Source organism: Rhododendron vialii, chromosome 7a (genome assembly GCF_030253575.1).
Source record: "Rhododendron vialii isolate Sample 1 chromosome 7a, ASM3025357v1".
Lineage (NCBI taxonomy): Eukaryota > Viridiplantae > Streptophyta > Magnoliopsida > Ericales > Ericaceae > Rhododendron > Rhododendron vialii.
Window position 1 is genome coordinate 11160204 of NC_080563.1, and position 13920 is coordinate 11174123.

The following is a 13920-nucleotide window of genomic DNA, read 5'->3' on the forward strand; positions in this document are numbered from 1 at the left end:
AGAACATGAAGAAGGAAACTGTTTTTTTTCCTGTGTAGGTGTACGTGTGTTGTTTACCCTTCTTCGGAGGATGAAGAAGGAAACCATTTTTACCCTTGCGGTTATAGAATGTTAAGGGTAATTAGGGAAAATTAAAATTTGACACAATGACATTTTTTTGTGTACACTGACTGACCAAACATGTGCTCCCGCTCCCCTTATATATTAGATATATGGAGGGCTGAGATGAGATGTTTCTTTGGATGTTTTTTTTAAGTGCAATTTGCACATGAATCATGCGTGTCCTGATCTCTAATTTAACCCGAGCCGTTCGAGTTTATAAATGGGTAACATCACATCTCAAGCCTCATGTGTGCCACTACTTGTAGTGTCAATTAGTTTAGTTTTTAATTAACCAAATTGCACTGAAGTTTTCTTTTTCCTTATCTAATACTTTGTGAATTGTAGATAATAATTTCTATTATAGATTTTTTTTTTCCATGTTTCGCATAGCACACTCTTTGTTATTAACAGTTTTTTTTTTCCTACGTACGTACAAAGGAAAAAGGGAAAGGGAAAATATCTTGCAGTAGCAAACTTTCACATTGTGTAGAAGAGCCGCACGGGAGAAACTTTGTGTTTTGTTGCTTTGATTAGCCATTGTCCGAAATGGCGACATTTTTTTTTGCTCGCAAACGAAATTTTTATAACACTCGAAAGGATATATACATTGAGAAGGCTCGAACACAGTAAGATTACACACTTACTTGTTCAAACAAGAAAAAAGAACATCTAAAACACTACCCTCCAATAGAAAGTTAGATGGCATACATCTCACCACCCAATCAATTTACAGTTTCAACAATCTGACTCCATCCAGAAAAATTCTAAAGTCCTCCATCAAATGCACCTTTATGTCGAATTTTGCCTTTACCACATTGCGACTCTAATTTTAATCAAATCTCAGCTTCAAATACAATGGGTGACTACCTAAAAGCCGGTTTAAATAGTAATAACCCGAGTTTTTGTTCAATACACATCACCGTCTTTGTGGATTCGACTTCGATTTTACCGGATATTGTGCTACGTCGGTCTTAGCCCTAAGCTTGGGGCAACCCATTATTTTAGGACTAGGATTTAGCTAAGCACGAATTTGGATACAGTTTCTTAAGTATTTGATGAACACCCTTTATTTATGGAAGTTATGAATGAATTATTTTTGAATTTTTGGTGACTATCATATGGAATTATTGCTTGCTCCATTTAATTTACTGGGAAACACAAAAAAAAAAAAAGGGGGCAGGTTTTAAAATCAGATTTAATAGTTGGAATATAACATTTTCCGACTAAATATTCAGTCGGGAAAATTTGTAACATGTCAGTATTATTATAGAAAAATGTGACATTTGCCAACTAAATATTTAGTTGGGAAAAGTAGTATTATGCCGACTAAACATTTAGTTGGAAAAAGTAGACTTTTGCCGACTAAATAATTAGTCGGTAATTATTAAATATTTACCGACTAAATAATTTTGCCAACTAAATATTTTCTCGACAATAATGTAAATATAATGACTAAATAATTAGTCAGGAAATGTTAACATTTGCCGACTAAATATGTTTTAGCCGGCGAATACATTTGCTGATCGCAATTCGCCGACTAATGTTGCCAACTAAAGTTTTAGTCAGAAAAGGCAATTGCCGACTAAATTTGCCAACTAAACCGTTAGTCGGAAATGGTGTATTTTCTTGTAGTGGTTCTTGCACCTCTAAGCTTCTGATTCAACCAAATCGTTTCTTCCCCGATCAGGTTAGTCCACCTCCAATTCGTTCTTATTGTATCACTCTAGGGTTTTTTCTATTCTTTTATCTTTTGAGATACTAGATCTTTGATTTATTTTCCTAGCAAGAAAAATGGTAGATTACTGCTGAGCTAGTTAACTGATTTTGTGCTTCAGTTCTTGCTCTCAAGAATTTTTTTTCCGGCTGAATACTAACTAAATACATGGCTGATTTTGTAACGCCCCGAAAATTCAGAGACATTAAAAAAATATTGAAAAGAGATTTTCAAAGATATTTCTTTTTTCAGGCTTTAAAATTTCCAAAGACAATTTTCCAAAGAGAAATTCATAGATTTACTACGTCATCGGTCCAAAAGCCCGTGTCACCATATTACAACCATATCGAATGTAGTTTAAGTATTTTGAATTTGTCAAAATATTACAATTTCCAATAAACCATAAAGCTCTCAAAATAAGGTCGATTTAAATTAGTCAGAGCAACTAAAGGACGGAATTCAAAGTCGGCAATCTCTTCATTGGTCGTCATCAAATCATTCTTTGCCCACAGCCCTTCTGCTATCGGTCAACGTCACTTCACTTTCTCATACGACCCTTCTGCTCCGTCTTCAGTACCTGGCGTTCGAGTTACCAGGGCAACATAATACCGTGAGCAATGACGCTCAACAGCCAAAACCCACCCGAACCCATAACTTACACATAACAAGATAAGAAAAGCAATGCAAATAATAAATGGCGCTTGATTTCAATTACTACTCCTTTAACTTATGTGAAATCTAGGATCTCACCTTGAGATCCGTTCTACCCTTAACCTCCAGCGTAAGGCAACCCAATGTGATTCAGACAGCTCCTTGTTGTGTCCCGCTGATAGCTACCAAATTATTTACTCGGATCTACAATCGACGCAACCACACAAGGAAGGAACTAAATCTGTTCTGGTAGCCAATCACCACTGTGCCCTACCTAGGGTTACATTTCTCAAACAACCTGGGCCCCTATTAGCACCCATTAACACAAGACTGGGCCCCTGTTAACACCCATCTTAGCACAAGACTGGGCCCCTGTGAGCACCCTTCTTAAAATCACAACTCAATCACTTTCCGATTCATCCTTTATTTATCAGCGTCTACATGATTCTCTAATCGTATACCACCTTGTGATTCTAAGTCCGTTCTAGGTTCTCGCGCACGACAATAACATATATCATGACAACAATAAGTGGCAAACATATAAAAATATAACTTTAAGCATTTCTTTTTATTCCGTCCAGTAGCTTATCCTTTAACGGAAATTTGTTAACTAATATACTAGTAGAACATTAAGCATAAAAAGGGAGGATATCAAGGCTAGTAATGGCCATACTAAAAGGAACAGAGGACATATTTCCATTTCATCAATCCTGTCTAAGTTCAAAATTTCTAAGTGAGCATAATTTCAGAAGGCCCTTAAACATGGAATTAGCTAGCATTACGAGACAAAAAATTTTGAAACCCGAATAATCTGACCATTCTTTTATTTATCATACATGGTTCTCTTAACCAGCATTTCTAGCACATAAACTTAATTATTTATCACATCATTACTCTAACTCAATACCATTTAACTTGATAAGGCAGATAACAGAAAACTTTTCAACAAGGCACTAATTTCATTGATCTAAAAGTTCACCCAAATTTATATTCCAGGAGCCTACCATGCCAGTTCTGCACCATTTGTTCCGTAGGAAAAATATAGTACGTACATGCACACAACATTCAAATTTCTACATTATCCCACTATAGACAAATATACTTAGGGAGATAGGATTTAACTACCTCTCTTCCCGAAGAATAAGCGGTAGTTTGAAGAAAAGAAACGGAGCGAAACGGTGGAGCTCGGTGGTGGGTGATGGTGAGCACGGCAGCTTTGGAGCTAGACCGGGGCTGATTTTAGAGCTGAAATGGAGTGGTGTTTGGGTTGTTTTGAAGGGATATCAGCTGGTCCACTTTGCTGGAAAAGAAAAAAAGAAGATAGTGGACTCTCTTCCTCTCTCTCTCTCTGTCGAAAATATGAAATGGGGGAGAGAGTGGATTTAAAAGTGTCATTAACTTAGGTTGATCTCTTGGATAATAGGTGGTGAGTTTATGGGTTTTGTTTAGAGGTTAAAGGAAAGCATTAGGAAGTGGTGTTGTATTCTTAGTGGCTAGGAAAAAGCTATGGCTTAAAATGGCTAAGCATGGAAAAGTAATCTAATGGGTGATGGAAAACAGAGGAGGTGATGTTTGGTTTAGTTGGTTTAAGATGGTTTGGTTAGAGTAAATGGATGGAGTGAATGGCAGGCAAAAGACCATGTACAAGAAGAAGGTGAGGCTGGGATTAGTGTTAATTTAGGAAAAATACTTTAGTGCGACCAAAGTACACACAAAAGGAAAATTACTCACCTGAACTCGCTCGCACACGAATGATTACAGAATAAAATTTCATATGACAGCATAGATAATTTTTTTAGAGCAAAATAATTATTTTTGTTTTGATAATAATAATTATTTATTTATAAAAAAAAATACCGGGTCTTTACCTATTTCTTTTACTATATTTTGCAAAGTCAAATACGATGTGAACACAGAATACGTTGTGGACACATTAAGAAGTTAAACTGTAATTCTAAACAGTGAGTCCGGAATCAATATTTTCCATCGATGTTTGCACACATAAACACTCAAACAATGACCGTTGATTTGCATCTTTCTAATGTTCATACATTTATCTTTTCCACTTCTATATATACGAACTAGATCCAAAGATACATCAAATGTATTGTATGTTCAACATGTCTCTAACGTGTCAGTACCATACTCTTAGGGGAACACGCATCCATGTGTCTGTATCGGTGTCGGTTGTTCTTATCTATGCTTCATAGCCTTTGACAACCCTAGCTAGTAATGGCGTTAATTATGCCGAATCAACGACTCTCAATTTGACCAATTTTAACTCAGTTTGAAGGCATGAAAATTTCATTTTCAGAGCAGAGATCAAAGTGGGGCACATATTAATTTTACAGAGATTCTGACCTTTTCCAGGCCAAGGTTATTTGTTATTTCGCATTAACACAAGGACAACGATGAAACAAATGAGTGTTGGAAACAAATTTTTAATTATGAAGTACGTGGGGTATTTGTTTTGATTGTACTGAGTTGGAGAGGCAGAGTAAGAGGTGAAACATATTGGATCCGAATCTGATAGAATTTCCGAAGTACATAATAAAAGCTATGGGCCAAAGCCAAGTTTTGTACTGTATCCGGCGGCGGTTGTGTGTGACGGAGTTGGGAGCAACGGACGGTTGTGATTAAATGAATGGGGAATTTCGGAAGTGGTACCAAAAAAAAGGAATGGGTTAAATGCGGTGGTTGTGTGTGATGATGTAGTTAGGCTTAAATGCGGTGGTTGTGGGCGATGATGTAGTTTGGTCCTGCGTGCCAATAGAAGAAATTGACAGAGTTGGGATGTAGTGGTTGAATTTGATAAAAAGTGTGGGAGAGAGAGAGAGAGAAGTACATGAGTTGAAAAGAGATATAACAGGCCTTGTTACATGGGTTGAAAAGAGATAGGAAGGGGGGATATAACAGGCCCAAACAATGGGCCCTAAATAGGCCCGTAAGGGTGGGTAATGTACTGGGCCACTGGCACTATCTCAAAATAGATCAGTTGAACTTAGCCCACATTTCTTCTAAAAATAAATAAATAAAATACTTAGCCCACATTTGGAACTTGTAAAAGCCATTTTATTCTTCTTCACATTTGGATTCGTAAATATTTTAAACAATCTTGTAAAACTCATACTTCTTCTTCGTCGTCTTCTCCTTCGATCTTCTTTTTTTCCTAGGAAAAGTTAAAGAGAATAAAGAAATACTCCCTTTGTCCCAATTCGTGTTTTCTACTTTTTGAATTTGGGTTCTTCTATTTACAGCCCACTGAGCAGTCAGTACTATAAAAAGATTGGACAAACAAATTGGAACGGGATGATTATTACTTTTCCAGTTTGTCTTGGATGGATAAATTGGAAGCCCTAAAAAGGTGATCTTATTGGGAAGAAGAAAGTACAGTTGAGGAAGACAAAGCTCATTTTTATTTCCTGAATCCCAAGTGTATTTTCACGGTTTTTAAAAATATTATTTTGCTATGCTCAAACTTCGAAATTTCTGTCCGCGTGAGTTTTAAGGCATATATATTTTGGGAACAGCTTATATATAAGAGATGATTATTAGTCCCAAGACACGAAGGTTGCTTCAAGGGAAAGAACAAAGAAAAAATATTACCCATCGTTCTCCCTCTTGAAATATGGTTTGTGATAATGGGGTGCACATGGTTCTGATTTGTTCGGTTTTACAAGAATCCGAGAACAGAACCAATGGCAATCAACAATCTGAAGGGGTGGATTACTTTGAGACTTTTCAGTCCAGTTGTTAAGCAACCTACAGTGAGAGTTGTTCTTAGCATTGATGTCCATCATAATTGGCCTCTCACCCTCTTCCTAGCAGCCGTAGTCAACCTAGCTCCTTATCTCTCCCTCTGGGTGAGCAGCATTAGTCACTGTTCTTAGAAAATCGAGAACTTTGTCCGGGCCAAAAGTTTTAGGGACCAAACCGAATCAATCTGCAGACCATGGTTTGGTTCATGCATGGTTTTATCGTACTTAATTCTATTGTTGTTGGCTCTCGATTAACAGTCCGTTTGTTTTTCCTGAGCCAAAACTTAGATAAATCTCAATCTATTGTATAGTGCTTTGAGCCAAAACTTAGATATGTGGGGCTGATAACCTTTTGGGAACGAGACACCAAACCAATTGCTAAAATAAAATCTAATGAAATCTCGAAGAGCCAATTGCTCACCAATCATATATACGTAGATAAATCTCAATCAATGCTACTTGGTGTTCTTGTTTTTACGTAAATCCTATATATGTTCCGATTCTAATTAATTAGCATGTGCTTTTTATTTAATTCCTGAAAGTTTTTGAAATTTGAGAATAAAGAGTAATTAAGATGTACTACACATTTATTGTATGTTTAATATTTTGTTAACTATGTATAAATGTATATATGAATTTTCTTGTATACATGGTCTCGTTTAGTTAACTCACGATTTCGGAGCAAAAATTCATGAAACCGAACCATACAGCACCGTTCTCAAAATTCTAAAACAATATCCGGACCATTAATTTTTGGATCAGGACCAAAATATACGATTTGATTTTGGTTCTGCCTGATTCACTGTTCTTTCGATTTTTTTGGAGTCATATTTGTGATTTTATTTTTTATTTTACGAAATGCAGCAGTAACAGAATTCAAGTAGAAGTGAAATGCAAAAGGCATACATTTGAATATTAAAAATATTATTCCCTTCGTCCCATTTTGTTTGCTAGTTATGAAGAATCTAACTATATATGGTGGCAGTGGAGGATTTTATGTAGGTTTAGGGTTTTTTGTTTTGTTTTGGGGTTGGGCTTTTGGCTCATTATATGTTTGAACTTTAGCCATTTTAGGTGTTGGGCTTTGTTTTTTGGGTGTCCTATTGGCTCATTGCTAATAGGGTTTTTCTATTTTTTTATGTTTTTTTTTAAAAATTGTGAAGTAATCTATAGTGATAGGTTGAGCTTGATTTCAAAAATTGGAGGGGCAAAAATGGAAGTTTGCCTTGTTTTGGTTGCTAATTTTTAGAAACGAAGCAATATTTTGGGATGACCCCCAATGTAAACACATGAGCAAACAAAATGGGACGGAGGAGTATCAGAATAGGAACAGCACACATTCAAGTTTTATTTAAATATATAGGTGTAGAATTGGGGCAGAATGTAAACAAATTTATTAAATTGGGAGAGTAGGAAATAGTGAGAGAGTGGAGGGGTAGCAGGTAAAAAGATACACGTGGGAGTTCATGGATACTACATAGATACGGTGATGATAGAAATCTTCAAGGCTTGACTGAGCAATTGACCAATCACTGTCTTTTGGTAATGGGTAACTTACCACTTATGTGAGTTTACCGATTTACCCTTCCACTTTTGCAGTTATCCCCATCACGGGAAGTGCTACAATACACACCCCTTATTTGGGTGTGTATCATATGCATCCTCATTGAAATACACTAAAATGTTATGATTCCCAAAATGTTATGAATGTATTACTCAAAAGTTACGAATCATATGATGAAAAGTTACGAATTTTTAGTATAAAAGTTACGATACGAAATAAAATGTTATGAATGATCGGTCCTACAAGTAATTTTTTTATGAGGTGACACAATATGAACCACACAATAGGTGCATATGGTACACACCTTAAAGGGTTGTGTATTGAAGACTTTCCCTTTTATGTTATCCAAATTATGAAATCGAAAATTACCGCAATCAGAATCTGAAAAAGTATTCTGAACTTCATTCTCAATACGTGTTTGACTACGAGTGTGATTAACGTGTCTGACTCCGACATCTTGGTTGTAGACGGTTTTATTTTGTTTGTTTGTTATATTTTGTTTTTGTTGTTTTTGTATTTCAAACCGACAGTGTCCATTTTTATTGTACTGTGTTTTTTCTTATATATATTATTTGGGAAGATCTGATTTATCAAAAAATATGTGTTTGACATCCAAATTGCAAAACATCATAATGCAAACTGAGGTCTTGTAAACTAACTTTTAACTTACTTTTTTTTTTGTTTTATGTTTTGTTCATCTTTTTTTAATTTTTACTAGATTTGCGTTATATTTTTTTGAATTAATCATCCGTCTTAACAAAAGGAGTCTGACAAGTAAAAATCTATGACCAAAAAAAAAATTCACTAAAGACAAAAAAAGTAGGAGTATGAAATAGTTTTTGTTTTTTTTTTCCAAAGTGTCAAATTTTTTCAAAAAATCGCTCCATATTCATATATTTTTTCAATTTGTTTTGTCAAGACAAGCGATTAATTCCAAAATTACGGCGAAAAAACGGAAAAAAATACTAATAAGAAATAAAACATGCCGAAATAAGTTATGTATGAATATGTTTTACTAACGCCCCGTTCTCGAACGCCAAATAAGTACTTATTTTTTAAGAAGACAATTTTAAACTTAAAAATGATAAGCTTATTGAAATATAAAAATATGCAATATGAATCTTGTTTGAAGAGTCTCATTAAGATCTTTAATACGGTGTAAAAAATCAAAAAATTATTTTTTATTTATATTATTTTTAAATTTAAAAATTTATATTTATTTTTTAAGAATATGTTCTGGAACGAGCTCTAATAGCTCAGGCTTAAGGCTGTCAAACACTTCCTAGATTGATCTTTTCCCTTCACGTGATTGAAAATTACTTACCGTGTGTCTTCAGCCTTTATCAAACCTGACACAAAGAAAAAGGTTCGTACAATGATAGAAGAGAATCACATGCACTCCGACTAAGTATATTTTAGCCGGTATCGATTATTATTCAACTACAAACATTTTACACATATATATAAGAGATATAGCATGCGTGGACCTCAATATAAATAAAATAGAAGTGAGTTTATGTAAATATTTGTAGTTGTAGAATGATTGTTTTTCGAAAAGTCTAATGGTACCGGTGAGTACCTCACTGAAATCATACAGACAGCTAAGCGGCCTGCGCCGGGCCGTCTTCGGCCACCGGACGGCCGATCCGAGCCGTCCAATAATTCTATAAAAAAAACCCGAAGGGCACCTACGCGGGAATCAACGGCGTCCGATGTGTGTAGGGTTATGTCGTCGGTACGATTTTGATGGAGTACTCTTTGGTACCATTAGCAGCACTCTTGTTTTTTTTAAGAGTACATAAACTAGAGAAGTTGCCTAATTGCCTGAATATTTGTTGTCTTTTTTCATGGATAGCATTTTATCTTTTCTGAGACTACTGAGAAATATGAAGTTTTAGCAGAATAATATGCGTCAGGCAAGATGCCTGAGTTGGGGTAAAAGACAACAATTGCCAAGATATTTGTATGCGTAATGATAATCTGATAGACCTAATTTACTAAAAAGGAGGACATAAAAAGACTAAGGCCCCGTTCCAGAACTCAAAAAAAGCTCTTATTTTTTAAGAAGGCAATTTCAAACTAAAAAATGAGGGGTTTATTGAAATATAAAAATATGCACTATGGATCTTGTTTGAAAGATCTCATTGAGATCTTTTATACGATGCAAAAAAAATTGAAAATTTATTTTTTATTTACATTATTTTTGAATTTGAAAATGTGAAATAAGCTGCTTATTTTTTAAGAAGATTTCTGAAACGGAGCCTAAAACACTCCCAAACAATGAATATATCCACGACACATATTCCTTCCGTCCCACTTTGTTCCGCCTGTTTCCTTTTTGGAACATCCCAAAAAATTATCTATATTTCACAATCCATAATATTTTTTATGATTTCGAAAGCTTTGTTTAATAAAATAAGTTGAGATCTATCAAACAAGATCCATATTGAATATATAAAATATTATAGATTGTGAGATATAAACAATTTTTTACGACTTCCAAAAAAGGAAACAGGCTGAACAAAGTGGAACGGAGGGAGTAAATCTTTTCCATATTAAGAAAGAAATGAGTTATTGTCCAATGTGTCTGAGGTGTACTGGGAAGGTGTGCGTGCTGTGCACGGCAAAACGTCGATGCCCCGGTTTCGCTTTGATGATCGGAATCGTTCATTTTGTAGAGATCATCGAATTGAACCATTGTACAAAAAATTAGCTCGATTGGATATTATTAAGTGCCTCATCCGAATATTATTATCTTGAAACGAATGGATCCGAAACATTAGATAAAATCCACTATTTTTTGGGAAACACTTAAAAATTTCAAGATAATCATGTATGGATGAGACATTTAATGATATCCGATCGAGCTGATTTTTGATACACTTATTCTGCTTGACGAGCTCTACTAAATGAACGTTTTCGATCGTCAAAGCGAGAATGAAGCGATGGCGTTTTGCCACCTTCCCCCAGTCCGCCTGAGGTCCAGTCGGCTCCATTCTCATAATGTTTTCAGAAAAAAATGATCGAAATCATTCATATTGCATAACTTGTCAACAAAAACATTTCAGTCAAAAATCAGTTTGATTGGACTTGTTTCGTACATGAACAAATTGAGTTTGTGCAACAAAAAACAGTAAGCCAAATTTCTTCTGCAAACCCAATTCATTCATGTGCAAACCAAAGTCCAATAAAATTGATTTTCGGCATGCATATCTTCATCGATTAATCACACAAAATGGACAATTCCGATCAATTTTTTGGTGGACTCAAAAAACTGAAAAACTAGAGAGGACACCTTATGCACACTGGATAGGAACTCAATCACATGCACTGTTCTGTTGTTTACTACTAACACAAATAAACTAGTGGAGTACTGGCCACTGGGTAAAGTATATTTTTGGTACATAGACCAGAGGAGTTGTATCGCCTCTATATTTGTTGGTTTTTTTTTTTTTTTGGGTTAGCGCTTTATATTTTTTGAGACTGTTAAGAAATATGAAATTTTAACAGAATGTGCGTCAGACGAGATATCTGGGTTGGTGTAAAAGACATCAACCGCCTTATATTTTTCTCGTTTTATATTAGTTAGACAATTAGTTTGGCTTTGTCTCGAATATTTATATGGGCAATGATCTGATGACCTAATTTATCTATGGGAACGAAAAAGGAGGACATAAAAACACTAACACTCCCAAACAATGAATATATTCACGACAAAGAAATCCTTTCCATATTAAGAAAGGAATGAGTCATACCCAATGTGCCCGAGGTCCAGTCGGCTCCAGTTCACATAATGTTTCCAAAAAAAAAAAAAAATAGAAATCATTCGTATTGCGTAATTGTCAAGAAAAACATCCGTGCGAAAAATCAATTTGGTTGGACTTTGTTTTGCACATGAACGAACTAAGTTTGTGCAGCACAAAATAGTAAGCCAAATATAGTTCGAAACTTTTCTACCGCAAACTCAATTAGTTCATGTGCAAAACAAAGTCCAATCAAATTGATTTTTGGCACATATGTTTTTGTCGACGAGTCACACAAAATGGACGATTCCAATCAATTTTTTGCCAGACTCAAAAAACTGAAACTAGAGGGGTCTAGACCTTATGCACTGGATATGAACTCAATCCATTGAAAAAAAGTCATTTGTTCTCTTTTTGACTTTTGAACAACTTTTGGAATAGAAGTTATTAAAAATCAACTTTACTTGATAACTTTGACTGAAAGGAAAAACTAGCAGTAGACTAGAATATGTAGCTTTTTGAGAGGCCATGCGTGGTTGCATTATATTCTAGCAGGAGGGTAGGTTGCATAAATTTTTGCTTCAAGAATTATTTTGTATGTGCATATCAGGGGCTTGTACTTGGGCAAGGGGGTCCACTACTCAATGGAAAATTTATGTGGGGAGTAATGTAGTTTTGGGGGTATTTCTGTAAACTTGCCCCACGGGATATGTCCTTCAAATATTTTGCCCTTATACCCCAACCAAATTACTATAAGTTTTGCCCTTTTCACTTTCCTCTTTTCCAGCCACTTTTTCCTCTCTCTCTCTCTCTCAAAAAAAAAATGGAGAATAGAGAACTCACACCGTCACACCTTGAAGGAATTTTTTTTTGAAACCCTCGATCTTGATCACCACCGTTGACGAGTTGGAGCTTTTTTTCAGAGTCATCACTCATCAGACCCGTTTACAGGCGAGTAGCTTAGTCTTGGATTCCAATTTTCTTTTGTACAAAGTGGATTTGAACCACAAATACTTAATCTCTCTAAATACTTTTTCTCTTTAAATGGATAATGGGTATGGGGATGAAAATCAGTGTTTGTGGATGTTTTTTGGAACTCACTGTTTATGGTTATGGAACAAGAACGTGTGCGAGGCCCAAGGGAAAGGAAAACATTTTATATACTAGTGAATTTGTGAATGTTTTGTGAAATGATATGTAATGGAAGGATATGCTTTTTTGCTTATATATTAGAAATCGGTATCTCTTTTTGGTTATTGCTCTATTGTTTTTATTATCTTTCGGGTCATTGTGTACAAGTGCAAAATTATATGTGTTGTATATGCTTGACGGCTTGACTCCAATGCGATCAAATCCTGATTCCGCCACTGATGCATACTATTATGCTTATTTTTTTAATTAAATGTCATGTATTTTGAGAGAATGAATTATCTCGTAAAGCAAAAAATAAGTACTTAAAAAATAAGAATCTTTATAGAACGGAATATAAATGCTTTGCCTGAAATGTGATTGTTTGCCCCGACATAAACGACCACCGAAATTGCTAATATGAAAAAATAAAAAATAATACTATGGTTTAGGAGCCATCGAATAATATCCTAAGTTTTTTTACATCAATCGATGAGACAAAAAAGATGTAGCAAAAATATATCTGCATTGTTTATAGTGTCTTATCCATTTAGAAAGTTATAAAACGGTCCCAAAAATATTCGACTGTATCAAAAATATTGAGAATGAATACAAGAGGTATTTATCATCTTTTCTCTTTTAAAAATATTTATGCTTATTCTATTGTCTTTACATGTGAGATTCTAAAAGGATGCATATCCATAAAGAATCATGGAAGTGGTGCCTAATATCTTGATGACGATTTTATTGGATGACGCTCTGAACGTCTTAGTTAAATGAAATACGATCTTCATACAAGTCCGATTCACTTGTCTCTGCCACTATTTATGAACGCATAGTAATAGATGGATTTAGATCTTGTTCCGCTTAACTTTTACTAGCATATTTTGAAAATTTTATCTTTATTAAAAAAAAAAAGTTTAGTAGTACTCCTACTCCTACTTTTCTTTTTTTAGCTTGAGGTACGTAAACTCGTCCTTTCATTACGATGCCTTATACCTGATTGACTAATGTGGCTTGATGTCATGATTTATACTCCAAAAGCGCACGCCATATATATTGCTTGGCGATTTTCAGTTTTCAGTTTTACTACCACCCTCTTTGCTTCATTGCCCAAGAAGGTCGGCCTTCTCAATGTTCTCATTCTCCAACTACTGTTTGGCCTCATTTTTCCCTACTACAGTTGGTTCATGGTTGCTTTCAACTTTGGGCACCACCACGAGTGCCGACTTTCTCACGCCACGCCCTCGGACACATTAG